The 18,111-nt window shown below is 42.7% G+C and overlaps 1 pseudogene across 7 annotated transcripts in view; it reads right to left on the reverse strand.

The window, feature by feature from the left end:
- The window catches only part of LOC144768050 (epidermal differentiation-specific protein pseudogene), a 254,302-nt pseudogene that overhangs the window by 103,150 nt on the left and 133,041 nt on the right, over window positions 1–18,111 (reverse strand). For 6 of the 7 annotated variants that reach the window (XR_013598435.1, XR_013598437.1, XR_013598439.1 and 3 more), the window contains one exon: window positions 12,951–16,243. The exons of the other annotated variant lie outside the window; for it this stretch is intronic. The product of XR_013598435.1 is annotated as an epidermal differentiation-specific protein pseudogene, transcript variant X1 (transcript). Of the gene's footprint in view, window positions 1–12,950; window positions 16,244–18,111 lie in introns of those variants that run through there. 7 annotated transcript variants of the gene reach the window in all.

The raw sequence follows: 18,111 nt of genomic DNA on the forward strand, positions 1-18,111 counted from the left end.
AGTTTCAGAAAATAGGTAAATATTCGCATAATTGGCCGATACCCGGGTAGAAATTGAGATCTCGCAAATAGCGAGATCGCAAATTGCGATCTCGCTAAGTGCGAGATCGCAAAAACGGGAAGTCGCATTTTGAGCACAGTGATGACATCACAACCAGGAAGTAGGCAGGTTCCACCCTCATTCAGCAGTGAGAGCCTGTACAGGAAGCATCACATTCAGAGGTCCCCTCCAGTGTGCCTACAGGAGTTGTGCAGGATACACCCCAGTGGCAAGCATGACTGAGGAAGCTGCAGCTAGATCTGCCAGTGGACGCAAAAGAAAAATCAAATTTTCGGAGCAGGAGCTAGAGTTCCTGATAGAAGGAGTTGCAAGGACTACAATCGCCTGTTTGACAAAGATTCGAGGAGGGTACCCGAGGCCGATAAGAGGCGGCTATGTTTGCGCATCCGTGCAAAAGTTAACTCTGTGGGGGTGACCCAGCGCTCCGTGGACGAACTTAAAAAACGCTGGTATGACCTCAGAGGGAGGTCAAAGGAGAAGATAGCGGAGAGGCTGGGGGAGCGTATGGCGACAGGTGGAGAGGAGCCCACTGTCCCACCGAATACACCACTAGAGGACCGAGTGGAGGACACAATAAATCCACAGGCATGCATGGGTGTGACACAGCTTGACTCCTCCCGACCCACACAAGACACACCAGGTAAGTGCCATGCGACTGCGACCCCCTGTCCCCTAACAATGTCCATGACTCCAGAGACCCCATATCAAACCCCAGTCATGCAGCCAAAGCACACCACTAAAGCGCTATTGCATTGTGGGACATGTAGTCTGACCACAATTACCATCTTGACCCATTAAGCCAGACATGTTTAGTGACAGTCAATCCTGTAGCGACTCATGGAATGGTAGTCTGCATGCATGTAGGAAGCCTAACTGTGTAAGAAACATGTCACTAATCAACGTCCACTTTACATCACAGGTGGCGTAGAATTCAATTCAATTCAATAGAGACTTTATTCGGTTATATTTCACACCATAAAAGTACACATATATACAATACCATTAAAACCATTTTTCATAAAATTGCAATAATTCAAAGTCACATACAAGGTGGCGTAGAAGTCCCAAGCACAGACAGCGATGGCCTGGTCATGGACATCATGGAGGACACAGAGGGAGACACAAATCTCTCCCCACAGCCCGGACCGTCTGTGCAAGCTGCCGCACCAGCGCTCATCACACCACCTGCCCCTGTAGCCAGTGTCACCCCTGTGCCAGCACGCGCTGCTGTAGCACTGCCAGTCACACAGTCCCCAGTGGGATATGCTACACCAGCTCTAGTTCGCCAACCAACCCGCCGCCGTGCGGCTGTGAGGAGCCAGTCCAGCGGACTGGTGGGGGGTCAGCGCACAAACATTTCCCGTGCTGGTAGGTGGCAAAATGTGCAAGCAGGTGGGCTATCCATCGAGCGCAGGATGCTCCATGTGCATCAGACACAGGCACGTCATCTCGGGCCATCCACCTGCAACTGGACAAGACCGCCCGAAATGTTGCAGTAATGTATGAGTGGATGACAGCTGCTATGGAGGCCAACACACAGGCCATTAACAGGCAGCGGGCACTCAATTGCCGCAGACACCGCCAACTACTGACCCGCCTGTCGGCGTACACGCGGTCGAACTATATAATAGTAAACGCTACCTCCAAGCTCTCGCGACGCTCCTTGGCAATGCAGGTCCAAATGGTCCAATGCTGCCAGGACGTTGCGACAGCACTGGAGCATGTGACCACTGCAGTCCAGGCCATGCAGGCTGCCAACCATGGCCGGGGGGGGGGGGGCGACGACACAAGTGAGGCTACATCCAGCCATAGCAGCCAGTCCAACCCTCCGGTGGTAGCACCCCACCGCAGCAGCGGGCCCTCTGCTGCCTCACGGCCTACTCAGGAGGAAGATGTGGAAAGGAGGCTGGGAGCATATGCCCGGAGGCAGCATTAAGCATTGACATTGACATGAGGGGCCATGCTGCTGTTACAAGCATGCCCTCCTGGAGGACAGACATATGGCGCAATATATCATTTATGTACAAGTTAGCAGAATGCCAAGTTTATTGTGCTTTAACAAATAAAAATGTTCTGACTACCTTAATCTGACTCATGTCATTATTAATGTCCTCATGCATAAGTCAAGTAATGGGTGTGGGGAGTGGGTGCATTAGAAATGGTTCATGCAGATTGCGTTACGGCGCTTGTGTCCCTCAGCATGATTCTCCCCACGTGCGTGACGCATATGAGCAGGTGGTTGGTTGTCCCCTTCCGACTCACTGCCAGATATGTCAACAGGGATCCTGCGCTTGGTAGCAATGTTGTGAAGGATGGCACACACGGCCACGATGCGGCAGCAGACCTCAGGATCATATTTCATGGCCCCACCTGTCTTGTGCAGTATGCGGAACCTGCTTTTCAACAGGCCAAATGTCCTCTCAATACAATTCCTTGTGCGTATGTGTGATGCATTAACTCGCCATTGCTGTGGTGTTGCAGGGTTGAGGTATGGGGTGAGGAGGTACTCACAGAGAGCATAGCCGCTGTCACCTGAATGAAAGGAGCAGAGGGTGAGTGCCTGTTCTGCGCAGCTACATAATCACAGTGTACAATTTTAGGGCATGTGTACTTACCTAGTAGGTGTCCTTCCCCAAAGTCTCCCCTGGCCAGTTGTGTGTGGATGCCGCTGTGCCTGAAGATGAAGGAGTCATGTGTGCTCCCCGGGTACTGTGCCACAATGTCCGTGATGATTGTTTTTGCATTGCACACCATCTGGATGTTGAGGGAGTGGTAGCTTTTCCGGTTGCGGTACATGTACTCATCTTCAGCAGGTGGGAAAATATGGATGTGTGTACAGTCAATACATCCAATGACGTGTGGGAATTGCGCTACATTGTAAAATTGCAGCTTGGTCTCATTGAGGTCCTGTTGGCTGGTGGGGAATGATATATAGTGGTGTAGCCGGGTCAGCATTGCCTCCAGGAAACTACTTAGGCAGCGGGACATGGTGGGCTGGGATATCCCCCCTGCAACAGCGACCCTCCCCTGGAAGCTTCCAGAGGCCAGGAGGTGCAGGCAGCACAATACCTGCACATGTGTGGGCACGGCATTGGTCCTCCTTGTAGGGTGCTGCATCAGGGGGTCTAGGTCCCAGATGAGCTTGATTATCATAGCCCCACTCAGGCGGTACTTGGCATAGATTTGCTCCCTGGTTTGGCCCAGAAGGGTGACCCGCTGTTGCGTGCAGCTCGCTGCAGCCTACGCCGCCTCACCAGCATGTAGAGTCCAGGCATTGTGGGAATCCCCAGGCTCCAGCTGCATGTCCTTAAATGTGTTTGGTCAGCCCTGCACCTGTTGGGACTAACCTAACTGTTTTTCAAAAATATTTTTTTTTCGCTACTGGTTACCACCTGATTTGAGTTCTTCTTAATTTGCGCCTCGCTATTAGCGATTTTATCGGTTTTCGCTTTTAGCGATTTTTATTTTGCGAATACGCAATTTTAGTATTTTCTCTTTCTTGAATTCCTTTCCGTCAAATTGCGCTTGCAATTGCGAATTCGCAGCTATTGCGATCGCAATTTGGCTTCATGAATCTAGCTGAATGTCCCTTCAATCTTGGTATTTTTATTGAGTTCTATGTTTTCGAAAACATATCAAGTAGCATATTATATCAACTCGAGTAAGAGGTCCTTCACCTTGTATGTTGCGATTGTTGTCTGTGCAGGGCCTAGAGCTTCTCATTGCAGGTCACAGCAGGGTTTTGTTGCTTTTGCACAGAATCAAGATCTTGCATTGCCAAATATCACTGGCATTCACTATAGACAAAAGAGTTGGGTTCCCTGGAGTTTCACATTGGCGGTCATCGCAAGCAGCAACATTTTGGTGCAATCGGCCTCTTCACGGTTACTAAGAACCTCAAACTTTAGTATTTCTCTTTTTCACTAAGAAGACTGCACTCTAATGCCAGAGAAGGGTCCAGGACCTGGGGCGGCTTCTCTTGGGGATCAGGAGCTCACTCTACCAGAGGTCCTCAGGCAGGTCCAGGTGCAGGTCCATGCAGGTCAATTCCAGCAGGCCAGCGGGAAAGTTACCTAGAGGCCTCTGGAGCTTGTTGTGCCCCTGTATCTCGGAACCGAAGGTCACGTTAGTCCGGGGTGAAGGGAGCAGGTCTAGTCTTCCTTCTCAAAGAGCAGGGCACATTTAAAGCAACAGGTCAGTCCTCTAGGGAACAAGGCATGAATTTGGCAGAAGATCAGTTCTCTGGAATCAGAAAGGCAGTACTCTGGAAAAGAAGGCAACACTTCCTGTGTAGTGCCCACAAGTCCAGGAGTGTATTGACGAGTAGCCAGGTTGTCCAATATTTATACCTGGTGGCAGCTTTGAGGTTGGAGATTCCCTATATATTCCCTGGAAAGTTCTTCCCTTTCCCTGTCAAGGCTCCAAGAAGTGTAGGGATACAAAAGACTGGTGGCAAGGTCCTTTGTGTGTGCTGGAGGCAAGAACTTTGAAGTACAAGGGGGCAGGGTACATCACCATGCCCATCCATCCTGGCAGGGTGGCTCATCTTGTCCAAACCTCTGTGCTATTGTTCACTGTCTTGGCCCAATACATATTCTTAGTTGGGGAGTCATTAACAAATCCAAGCAGCTGGAAACTCATAGAAGGACTTAAACAATTTTGTCGAGGAAAATGCCAAGGTTTTAAAAGTGGCATTTTCAAAATTGTAACCTAAAATCTCCATTTATTGTTGATGATAATAGCTCATTACAATTCATTGGAGTGTTAACACTATGGGTCTCATTCACAAAGGTAAACTTACAGCATTGTGTAAATGTATGATTGTTTGGGATTCACAAAGGGATTTGCGAATAGTATCTTTAAGAGTACAGAGTCTCCGCACATAAAAGATACAACCCTCCTATCTTTTTATGTGCGAGGACTCCACGCTTGTAAAGATATGACTCATAAATCCCTTTGTGAATACCTAACATTCATAAACTTACACAAAAGCGTAAGTTTACCATTGTAAATCAGGCACTAAGGTGCTGAATACTTTGTCTGGCGGAAAGCCTCAGCCCGACACTGACTCGTGGTCAGCATTTCCGTCTGCCCAATTACAATGCAACTGAAAGGGGAAATGGGGTGTGTGTAAAACCATGCACCCTCATGGCTTCTACTTTGATATCCTTTATAATATCACTGTAACATTTTCAGTAAAATTATTGATGAGAAAACTGTGCATGGCGAGGGCACTGTGGCAAAACACCCACTGCAAATGGCCAGGGGTTGGCTTTACAGATGGTAACAAAATATTACTTATGTTATAAAAAACACTAGAAATTCACTTAAAAAAAGAAAGGTTACATTTCCATTGTAGCTAAGTGACAATGTCAGTTTTAAAAGTACAAAACCACTAATATCCAACAGTTAGGCTTTTTCTCTGGTAACTATAACTCTAACCCGTGCCCTAAGTTAACGTAACTCGGTCCCTTGCCATGCACTGTTAATTACCCACATATTACATCACTCATGACATCTATGACACCATTGATAATATCACTATAGGATTTGCAATTGAGGTATTGATCAGAAAACTGTGCAGGGCGGGGCTGCATGAAGGCTGTTTCTCATAGCGGTTATTAAAGGTGCTACGGTAGCTAATATTAAAGCACATTCTCTATATGTTTACACTATGTTCCTTATTATTGGGGAAATAAAAGCTGATATTCTTAGTAAAAAATGTACCTCCAACACCAGAAGTGGTCTGTCGCTTGATTTACTTGTGTCCATCTGCAGCTTTAACACAGTGTCCTAATAAACAACTCGAGTGCTAGGATTCTGTATCTGTGACAAAGCTGTGGTCCACCTATAGCCATCTTAATGGAATCAAAGCTGTAAAACATGAAGCATTACTTTTAGAAATAAACAATAATAAGGGGGTTTGTTTTGGTTTGTAGAAATGATGGTTTGGGCGCTTGAAGGCTAAAATTAGAACAAGTTTTCTATGAGTTCTCAAATATCTTTCCCATTCATGTCAGTAAAACATTCTGAGATGCAGACTAAAACATGCACTTTCAACACTAGCAGCAATAGGTCAGTTAACTCTGTGAAAAATGTTATGGATTTATATTTTTGTGCATCATTGACAATGTGCAATGTGCATTTACACACACAATTTCACATACAAACATGGATTTCATATAATGGATGTTTAAATGGATTTCCTATGATGTATATTATTATGTATTTTAGTTAGGCCTCATTTCTGTGCAAAACGTAAGTTTAATTAAGATGCAAGCCATATTTGTCACTCAGTAAGTGCTTTCCCCTCCTGCACATCCATTCCCCACAAGTTCTTCAAAGGACAGTTAAGCTAGCATGCATTCGAATAGTTTTCACTTCTGTTATTATATTCATGGTGAACTTTTCTAACTCAGATGTAACTATAGACATATTATGATGTCTTCTGTCACTTCAATGAAATCTATTAATCCTAGCAGCGTGACATTGCAAATGTAACTTTTTGTTCAGATATCTCCAGATGGAATTAGCATAGAGGATGCTCAATAATTATTCAATAAAACAGGACATTGCTAAGGTGTTAAGGTAATTACATTATTTTATGTGCTCAGCTGATTTGGGGGAGAAATTATGTGTTTGCCACCCCACAATGATTCTTTCAAATTTCTTATTTCGCATGCAAGTGTTGTACAAAAAAAACCTTGAATTTTGGGTTGAACCAGAATACTTTCTTGTTCTACTTTGAATGATGGCCTTTTTTTTGTAGCTGTACATTGGAAATATTTTCAGATTTTTACTTAATCTACATAACTATGGCTTTGGGAGCTTTTATAGCATTGAATATGCATTGCTAGTTTTCAAATATTGTGATTAAAACCCTTTAACTTTTAATTTGTCTGGAACTAAGTTATTGAGTGAGCACAATGGTAGATTATACGCAGGTAGGCAGACGTGGTCTGCCTGTTTTATTATATGCAGACGACGCAGTACTTTAATCTAGGACCACAAGGGGGTTACACGCATTGCTCGGCTCCTTTTCCTCCTTTATGGCAATTTTGGACTTGACAATAAATGATTCTAAGTCATATGTGATGCAGGTGGGACTTTGCCCGAAAAAGTCTTTTCAATTCATGGTTGGCTCTTCTCAAGTTCCTCAAATTACATTTTACCATACTTGGGAGCCCTAATGGATGATCAAATGAACCGGGCCCATTAAAACAGAGGAAAAGGGGAGACTATGGGGTCGATTAGGATCGCGGACGGACTTGAGTCCGTCCGCGACCCCTGAGGAGGAGGGAACGTCCGCATGGGCTGCGGCGTTCCCTCCGATCAAATTAGGATGTGACCGCCAGTGTGGCGGTCACATCCTCCATCTCTAACATTGCGGCGGGTGCAGCTTCAAGCTGCATCCGCCGCAATGTAAAAAATCCATGCACAGCATTTGCGTGCACAAAGCGGCAGGCACCGCGCGGTGCCTGCTGCATTGTGCACGCAAATGCAGGGGGGTACCATAGGTACCCCCCATGTGCACCCCCCACCCCACCTTCACCCAGGGGGCCCGCAACGGGCCCCCGAAGTGAAGGTCCGTATGCTTTTCCACGGCGGTAAAGTCGCCGCGGAAAAGCATATATTTTCAGACATCCTAATATGCCTGGCGGTGTCTGATAGACACCGCCAGACATGTTAGTGCTTTTCCGCCGCGGTCGCCTTCCGACCGCGGCGGAAAAGCGGCGGACAGATTATCAGACCCACCAGCCATCCTAATTTGGCGGTGGGTCTTTGGAGTCTCCGCCGCGGTTTTTCCGCATCCTCCAGGCCGGCGGACACTTCCGCCGGCCCGGAGGATGCGGAAAAACCGCCATCCTAATCGACCCCCTAGTGTGTGCAAATACGGATGTTTTAAATTTTGCTCCAAATTAGGCAGAAGACTGATTGCTGCACTTTTAAAGATATACCAGGCCAAGAGGGTCGCTAAAGCAGCTTACGGTAGTGAAATATGGGGTTATGTTTCCACAAATGAGTTACAAGTAGTTGAGAACTCATTCCTGAAGAGTTTACTAGGTGTGCTTCGTGAAATGTCAAAGATGGTGGCTCATGAAGAACTGGGGGTGCCCTATCTTTGTGATTTACTGGCCTTTACGCCCTTTAACATTTTGGCTAAAGATTTGGCTGAATGAGGGTACAACTTTGAGTCGTTTAATCCTGAAGGAATGTATGTCCATTGATTATACCGATTACATTCCCTGGCTCAGATACATCAAAAGTAATTTTGAAAGTTTGGAAAGAGTAAAACTTTTTACAAACCGAGAATCGGTGATTAAGAGCGACCTGGGGTGGGTCAGGTAGTCCTTTGCACCCTAAGGAAAATGGAGAGGGAAGAGCTGGAACTGAGGAAACCCAGTGTCTGTACATTTTTAATTCTAAGAACAACACACATGATCGAGCCATACCTTCTGGGAGCCTTTAGCACTCATGAAAATTTTCTATTGACTAGGTTCCGATTGGACTTATTTAACTTCCTGTTGGGCCTACCAAGGGGGAGTAGTAGAGGCCAGATTTTAGAATCCTGTGGCTGTGACGGTGAGTCTCCACATATTCGGTAATTATTATACAGCTCCCCGGAAAACTTTTATTATTCCGGTCCTAATGAGGTTGAAATTTAAGCAGGTGCACCCAGCTTTTATTCATTTACAATTATTGTATAAATATTCAATTTATTTTGTTCTTAATTTCTTAAAATCTTCATCGAAGCTCAGAGCTGGCCTTGATTAAATGTTTGTAGCTACAAGGGCATATGTTTACTATTTGAGCCACTCTGCTAATATATATAGTCTAGAGGAGGCTTCTAGAATCATCCTCTCGACTGTCTTTTTATCTTTCATGATTTTTGATATATGCATTATAACAGATTGTATGCATGGTATAAGAATTGTTAGGGTAGTATTGACTTCAATGTGACGTGTGTAAAAATATTTGATCCTTTTTATCATTTATGGCATTTTAGAATACTTTTATTGTTTGATATGTGAAAGCCAAATAAAGTGTGTTTGATTGACTGATTGAGTGAGCACAAATTATTTTTACATTGAAAGTATTTAATCCAATTAGATTGTATTGAGTCTGATGCTTTAGCAGCGGTCTTAATGCATGGACACATTGCTTCGTGGATTTGAGTTTTACCACCCTTTCTGATCCATATGAATGTGGGAGATCGACCTAAGGTACATTTTGGGTTGTTTTGGCTTAGGGGTATAGTGGTTTGCTCTCTCTGCTCTCTCAACTCCCCAATGTTATAGTTCAGCTTTGCCAGAGTTCAAATGAACATCCATATCACTAACAATCTGTGTTTATGACAAAAAAGCGCATCACACAAGAACCCATCTAGATCAAGGCTGTAAAACCTAAAGCATTTTCATTAGGAATGATAGTCTGAGGGGGTTATTTTTGTCATGAAGATTATGGTTAGTTCTCCCACAAGCTAAAATGATGGCATATTGTCTAGGGGTTCTCAAATATGTTCCTCATCTTTTTAAGTAAAATATTCTCACATGCAGAGTAAAACACCAGCAGCAGTCTGTCAAATAACTCCCTAGTAATGAACTACAGTTTCCCACAGTGTTATCTGGAATAAATAGGGCAGTAACATTCTGTATTTATTACAAAAGTGTGGCATGCCGTAAGCCATCTTGTTTGGTTGGCGGATTGGGTGGCTGTATCTGGTGGGTGTTGGCCATGGGCTGGAGGAAAGTAACTGCGCAGAGCCCACTGCCCAGTTACAGTAAGAGCATTCTAAATATAAAGAACATACTTTCCTGCAAGGCTTGGATCAAGACATGCGGGACTTGAATCTTTGTTGAGACTGGTGATACCTGCACAAGCCTTCCAATTGCAGTGGTGGTGTGCACCTATTATTCTCATTTTGTTTGAAATGGAGGCATATTGTGCAATTCATCACCTGCATTACACTTTATTCCTAAACATGATAACCACAAAACCCATGTTACCCCTGATGATTGTGCCCTTGCCCAATCAAAAAAAAAAGCTGCTCCTGCAATCCAGCCAAAGCTGTCAATGGAGTAGTTTATGAACAAGGACGTGGCAGGATCTTCATGGGTAACACAGTGACTTGTTACCATGACGAAACAAAGTGCCCTCACTTTTCCAGTTTTTTTCCAAGTTGAGTTTCCACTTCACCCAAAGGTTGTCTCTGATCAAACAGGATCACAATAGATTTGTGGTTGCACACTAGATTTGTGGTACTCAGGTTTTTGTGCAGCTAGCTAAAGATCCTGCAACCCTGGATAAAACGCACCTACTATCAGATTATTTGATACATGACCTCACAATTCTATGCTATCATTAACTGAAATGGTGGAATACATTTATCCATCCACAAGAAATGTTGCGGTACTGAAGTACTCGATGAAGTGGCCAATTTCACTGCACTTGAGCGAATATTTGATTGCTTGGTGCATCAACAAACTGTTATCTCACAGAATGACTCTGTGTTGTATTTAAGCTGCACAGATCCTGATTATGAGTATAGCTTTTATTTTTCACCCCTGATACACAACAATACCTCAGTGTACTTTATTTATTGGGTGCAATACATAAAACTTATAATGAGTTTATGGGGAATAACATGCTGATTTTGGTGTTTGATGCACCAAAATCTGCATGCTACAGTAATTACTGTATGTTTTCCCCTGTAAAATGTCAGCACGTTTGGCCTGCTGAAATGTAATAATCCTTGAGGTATTTAATGTATCTGATAAATATTGGATGTGTTAAATAGCTTCAAACTCATAATTCCGGCCAATGTGCAAGCAGGGTTTAATTCATGGGTTGGAACATTATGAGCAACTCGTGATTAGGCCTTGAGGGTGGAATTTCTGCTATATCAATGGGGATCCCCAAATGGAAGGAATCTATACAGGACTTGCACAACTGATGATGGTCTTGAAAGGTGCGACCTCTAGTCATGGGTGAAAAGTGCAACCGTTAGGGTCCAGCCTTTGAGCCAACTACTGCATCAGTAGTTTGGGTAAGTTCCTTTTCCTTTGGCACCTTTAGATATATTCCTTGATGGTTTTTTTTCGCTGGGTATTTTATTAAATATGTTCCCTTATTTTTAGACTTTTCCAGCAAACTGGGCTTTGACAGTGGTAAGTGCCTCCTCCTGCGTCACCCTTTTTTCAACCTGTGTGTCATGTTTTTCCCTTGTGCTGTTGACACTTGCTATGATAATTAAAACACATCTATCAGGCTCTTGTTGACATTTTTTGCAAGTGATTTTATACGACGCTTTAGGCCACATGCCCATGTGTTAGGTTGATACCTACTTTTAATGTGAACTACCTGGCTACACTCTATGTAAGTTTATCTTTCGGTACTGCTTCCTGTTTTTTTTCTCTTGGGTCAATGGCCCTCATTTTTCCCCATTTATTGATTTCTTTAGGTGTTACATGTACCTCTGACTCCTTCCATATTTTAGTCTTGATGATGATTCCTCATTTCTTGTGGTATTGAAGCGCTGTTGACTATAGGTGCCAATGTCAAAAAGAATGATGATTATCAAACAACACTGCTCTTTGTGTTTGCCTTGCTTAACCTTCTTTCTTAACACACCTTTTTTTAACTTTGTCACCCCACTGTGTGACCGCTGAGGACTGATCACCTATACCTTATTGTATCCTGTAGCAATTTTTAGTACTCTGAATCCCATCATAGATATCTTGATAAATAATGATTTTGTTCTGTAATATTTCTGTGTTATATATTTTTTGTTCTATTGTACTGCATTATGACAATTTAGTCCTCTAATACATTGTATTTGTTTTAATACATTTTTCTGTGAGTAGCTTTGTTATGTTTTCTTGATATATTTTGGTAGCTCAATGTTTCTGTAAGCAATATTTTCATCTACAACTGTACAAAGCTTTCATTCATACAAATGAACAATGCTTCTATTCATAGTAGCAGTTTCTAGAGTGAAGGCGCATCGTCTCAATCATATGGGCCAACGTGATTAAACAATTCACTGGAAACAGTTCAGATTGTGGAGGGTGCACTGTACATTCCAAACAGATGTTGTGACTGTAGATCCAAACTATTATAAGTACCTGGATACATTGGCTTTGTATTAACGCATAACAATTCAGTCACTAAATTAAGCCTGCTGTTACTAGACTAGACACTGTGGTTTCCTGTCACCCACAGGTAGTTACAAGAAGATGCAGAGGATCTGGCACCTAGTGTGAGCTGGGCAGCTGCACCTTGTGGCAGATACATTTATACCCAGGAGCTGCCCCCATGCAGTCAGTGTCCAGACTGGATCAGATAGTAGGCAGATCCAACAAAAATCCTCTTCTGGTGCTATAACTGAGCAGTTCGGGCAATGTCTTGGAATATGAGGATTGAGGTGAGATTGAGCATTTGAGGCTGTACTTGGGAATATGAGGACCACATTTTAGAAGAAGATGACTGTTCAGCTAGCCAATGATTTGCTTGCCCTTAGTCTATAATATTTACAGCTTTTATTTACTATGGCAGGACCATAGTTAATTTATGGCTGGTAGTATGAGTAACCTTTCATCTGTTTTAGTATAATTATTTTTACCATGTTATTATTGTACTTTTTTTGATGTTGAGTGATGCCACTTCCTGTATTATCATCAGGCCCAAAGGTTGGGTAGAGCAACTTCCTGTGATGACATCAGAGTCAAAGTTCATGTGTGGTAATTTCCTCTGCTATAATAAGGAGAGATGTCAAAGTAACTGAAGTCATTTTTGCTACCCTGGCACTTTGGTAAACATCCACTATATCAGGGCTGTGATGGTGACAATAAAGTTTTCCAATTCAAAATAGTGATCACACAAATGCACTCTTGAACTGTTGAAAATTGTGATTTATTCGTTCTCAACCAGAAACTGATATAATCATACAGGAAATGAAAACACTGATAATTGACTAGATTCCCATACTGGAGGAAAACCCACAATAGAAAGTAATCCTTATTCCACACAAATGTACAAACATGTACTTTGTCTATTTCATTTCAAGGGGTGTTATTTGTTTAGAAAAAAAAAAGTACACAAAGATTCTATTTAAGCCAGCTAAAATGTAATATAATGAGAAACAATGGCAAACAATCTAAAGTCGAGTAATCCAGCACAGCTGCACTTAAATGTTTCTCTATTCAGGGATGTAGCTACCAACGGAGCAGCAGGTGCAATTGCACCTGGGGCTAGGATCCAGGAGGGCACTCTGCACCAGAAATATCACACTTTTTTATTTCCACAAAAGGGGGCATTTTTTATTCTTGCATTTGGGCCCTACGGTGACCTTCTTATGCCACTGTCTCATTGGTTGGATGAATATTGACATTTTTTAATGTACTTCAGTTGCACCTCCCAGGAACTCATGAAGTCATTCCAGGAAGGCATTAGCCTATTGGCGTACTCTGCAGCTACACATTCCAATCAAGGGTAGGATGTGGGCATTCCAGGCATGGTTAGTGATGTTTGTGGACATTCACAAGTTCTTCTTCTTCCCCTTTCTTGCCTGGAAAGAGTTGTAGATCAGCCATGTGAGAAGAGGAATTATCATCTGGAAATGTGTTGGGATTGTAGGTTTCCAAGGAAGAAAACAAAACCAAAAATGTGTATTTGCACAGGGCATATATTCTCTGTATGTAGAGTGTGCTGCTATGGGTAACACTGCAGAGGAATGGGATATATCTGTGAATGTCACATGACCTTCCGATGATTGGAAATTCTATACCGGGACCATGCATATTCCTGAAAAAATGTAAGCTTTCAAGAAAGCTGTAAATCTACAGTTGAATGTAAGTGTAAAGCTACGAATACAGCTTCAGGCCCTTCTTAGTGAATTGGTCTCAAATTCTTCTAGGGGGCTCTTCTGATATTGAAAACCATAGAGATGGTCCTACACACCCAGAGACGCATGCTCCTGCTTCCAGTATCTGGCTGATACAAATACATTGAGCAAGGCACCAGTAATCTATTATATTGTACATCAACTAAAGCTTTGGGACAGATGTTCGACTCCAGAGAACAGTAACTCACAGTCAGAGTATGGATTTGGCTCCTGTCCTGTGGACAGCAGAAGAACACATGTGCAGCTCTGACAATTGGGCTCTAGGGCAGGAATTAGTCTGATTTGCACAAGTTTTCAGCAAGAGATCTTTTAAGCAGAGATGCTTAGGGGATATATATATATATATATATATATATATATATATATATATATATATATATATATATGTGATCAAGGGCATTCGTGCCCGAAACGCGTCACTGATGTTTACTTGGCAATAAAGACGAAAGATTTTTTGAAGACGAGAGTGGTCTGTTCTCCTTCTTTGTGTGTGTGTATATATATATATATATATATATATATATATATATATATATATATATATATATATATATATATATATATATATATGTATATATATATGTATATATATATCATGGAGTTATGCTATGTGCTGTACAAAACAGCCATTGTTGCTGTAATGACACCAAATGGCCAGACTATTGTCTTAGCAGAGTTTATGCTGAGAGCAAACAGACACTGATGCTGCTGTAAACATCAGAAGCAAGGTATGGCACACCTGCAGGCACAAGAGAATCACTGCCGCAAAGCACCTCAAGTGCGCAGTCAGCTTGAAGCGCATCATAAACGCACACTGGCCAATGACAGCCTTAAGGTAGTAAACAACCAACCATACATCAGTACCCCAGTGACTGCCTTTGAAAGGTAAAGTATAGCCTTGTCTTGCTGACTCGAGGATACAGTCTTACTGCTATGTAGCAATGACAACCAATGACCCAGTTCATATATGCCATTGGTTGACATTCTTGTAAGGGGTCAGAGTTCATTGTTAACCTACCAGAAAAACACATTTTATGGCATTGAGCATTAGTTGGGTCCCAGGTCGACTGCCTGCTAGCTAATGATCTTTTGTGAAATATGGTGTGTGAAAATGAAAACCCTAAAAGAATCCTTTAAAGATTTCTCAGTTTAAAAAAAAAAAGCACAAATAGCAAATCAATGTTAAGGTATAGACCCTAACAAGAAGAAGGTGTGGCAGGTACTACTATTTACTAATGGTTTCAGATTGCACATCTATGTAGATATCTGTGCCAGACTCACAGCGGTATGTGCCATATTCAGTCACCGTCTTACTCCCCTGGAAAATTTTCAGCTCCACTGGAACTGAGATGGTAACCTCCTTGCTCATGAAACTGACTGTTATTTTTGAGCGTGGTGGTACCTTCATCGGCACACTTAACTCTGCTGTCTTCCTCGTGGTGACTGCCTCAACCTCATCTTTCTTTACTGAGAAGGTGTTGGACGCCTCTGCTGAAAGATTGGCCACTCCTCCCAAGCTAAATGAAGCACCCACCTTAATGGAAGACTCATTGCTGAATTCAAAGCTATGGGAGACATATTTCTCATACTCTTTGCAAGAAGCAGCAGTGAACTCCTGCTCACTGTCTGTGTTGTTGACGTAAAAATACTGATCTGCCTGGATGTTCTTTTCACTCTCTATCTTTTTCTTGCCCCACAGAAGTGTGGCGGTCACAGAGGCTTTCCCACGGCGCAAAGGATACACATGGGATACTTGATCGTTGAAACCAATATCACAGTAGTTTGCCAGATATTCACCAGTCCTGGCTAGAATATACCTTCCCCCTCTATTTGGATGCTCGTACAGAAGCCATGCTCCACTCTGGACTCTGTGGGATGATATCTTATCACTCATGTTTCCAAACATTAGATTGGTCTCTTGAGTCAGAACTGTTTGACTACCAGCGGCATTGGGATGCTCATAGACTGTGATCTTTGGATTGGTCAGGTCATCAGTGATCAGCCTCAGAGAAGATGCCTTGTCATTCATGTCAAGCGAAGGATGTTCTCCCTCCTCTAGAAGAATGAACCCTCCTTGGTAGTTTGGATGCTCGTACATTAGCCATGGCTGCCCCACCACCTTCACAGACGAGATGCAGTCTCCGAAGTTCTCCAATACCAGATTCACAACATCTGCCGTAAATGTCCTACTGAGCCCCTTGAACTGGCCATTTTCATAGACAGTGATGGAGTTCATGGCGATCAGCTATGAAGTTTCCAATGTGTTTTCTGTAGCTGACCCTGTGATACAAAACAACAGCTGGTCAGTGGAGAAACATCATAAAGTGATTGTGTGAAAACTCACAGCACTGGTTCCTACATTTTAAAAAGAAAGAAAGTATATTTTGATGCCAATGTCATTGTTCAGTTTATTGTAAGATTACTTAGTTAGTTACATAAAACAAATATCACAGTGTGAGAGAACACAGCAATAAACACTCCTAAAATAACTTTCTAACATATTTTACAGCACTATTGGCCAGATGTAGGAAGCCAAATACCGGTCGTAACGGCCGATTTCGTCCGTTATCGACAGGTATTTTGATTTTGGGATCTAGGGGCATGCTAAAATACAGATTCGGTAATTTTACCGATTCGGAAAAATACCGACTCTGTAAAATTACCAAATCTGTATTTTGACATGTAGGTAGCACTGTAATCAGTGCTACAGGGGTTTAAGAAGTCGTTATTTACCACCAACTATAAGTTGGTGGTAAAAAATGAAAACCCTTTCAAAAGCATTTTTTTTGCTTTTAAAGCAGTGCCTTGTTGCAGACATACATGCCCTAAGGGCATATATGTCTGCAACATGTGCACCCATGCCCAATTGCGGGGTGCAACAGGGTGTCAAAGTGACACCCTGCCGCCCTTCTATGTTTCCCCCAATTACCGAATCAGTATTTACCGATTCGGTAATTGACATTCATTCCTATGGGCCTCCAGGCCCATAGAAATGAATGGCAATTACCGAATCAGTAAATACCGATTCGGTAATTACCGAATCATACCGATTCGGTAATTAATTCGGTAAAATTATCTACATCCCGATTGCCAGATCTTAAATACCGAATCGGTATGATTCGGTATTTAAGAATCGGTAATCTGGGATTACCTACATCTGGCCCTATATGATTAAAACAAAATTTTAATACAGTGCATTAGAAAATTCAGATTACAACAGCTTCCCCTTTTTCCTTAAAATCATGAAAGGATGATAGTGCATGCTAATGATGTATATGTAGCATGTCATGATGGTGCGGAAGGTAGTAATTACGAAATTTCACAGGACTCGGGATGTTAATGTGTCAAGTGTACAGCAGAAGTATAGAGATAAGGTGTGAAATACTGAGCCTAGAGGTGAAGTGCAGATTACATAATGAAGACTCATATGCAGAAACTGCACTAGGTCTGTGTTTTATAAGGCACAGATGGCTCAGGATTTTACTGGACATAATGACACAACCCATAAAGCTAAAGTTCAAAGTACACTGCCAGAAGTAATTCATTTTTTTATGTGAAAAAATCATAATAAAAGGTTATATATGGAAATGACACAGTGTCAACAATGCTCGAGGCTTTATAAATAAGGTGCTGATGTGCCTTGGAGAGTACGACTCAAGGTCATACTTGGCATAATGACAACCCATGAATGCATAGTGTGGTGTCTTTTCAAGTTCATTTTGTAAAGTGTGGATGGCTTTATGAAGGGTCATATACAGAGGCTACACGTGCCTAGGAGAGTACGGCTCAAGATAATACTGCGCATGGTGACACAACCCATAGAGCCAAAGTGCAGTGCATTAAAAGGTATGTTTGATAAAATGGCAATTACCTGGCGACAGGTCTATACTGAAGGTACCAAAGGTCTACAATTTGTGGGCTGAGGCAGCAGAATTGATCAAGATTTGTTGCAACAACGGAACTTATAGTTAAGATGTTATGTGCCTAGGATAGTGTGACTTCCAAAGTGCAGCCAGCCTCATAAGTATTCTTGTGGGGGGGGACATCTCAAGATCAGGCCGGTCATGATGGCTGATAGGGGACCACAGCAGATTAGGTACCAGATGTATGTACAAATTGAGGTCTATATTAGTCAGATACACAGATCC

This window comes from Lissotriton helveticus, chromosome 7, assembly GCF_964261635.1.
Source record: "Lissotriton helveticus chromosome 7, aLisHel1.1, whole genome shotgun sequence".
Classification (NCBI taxonomy): domain Eukaryota; kingdom Metazoa; phylum Chordata; class Amphibia; order Caudata; family Salamandridae; genus Lissotriton; species Lissotriton helveticus.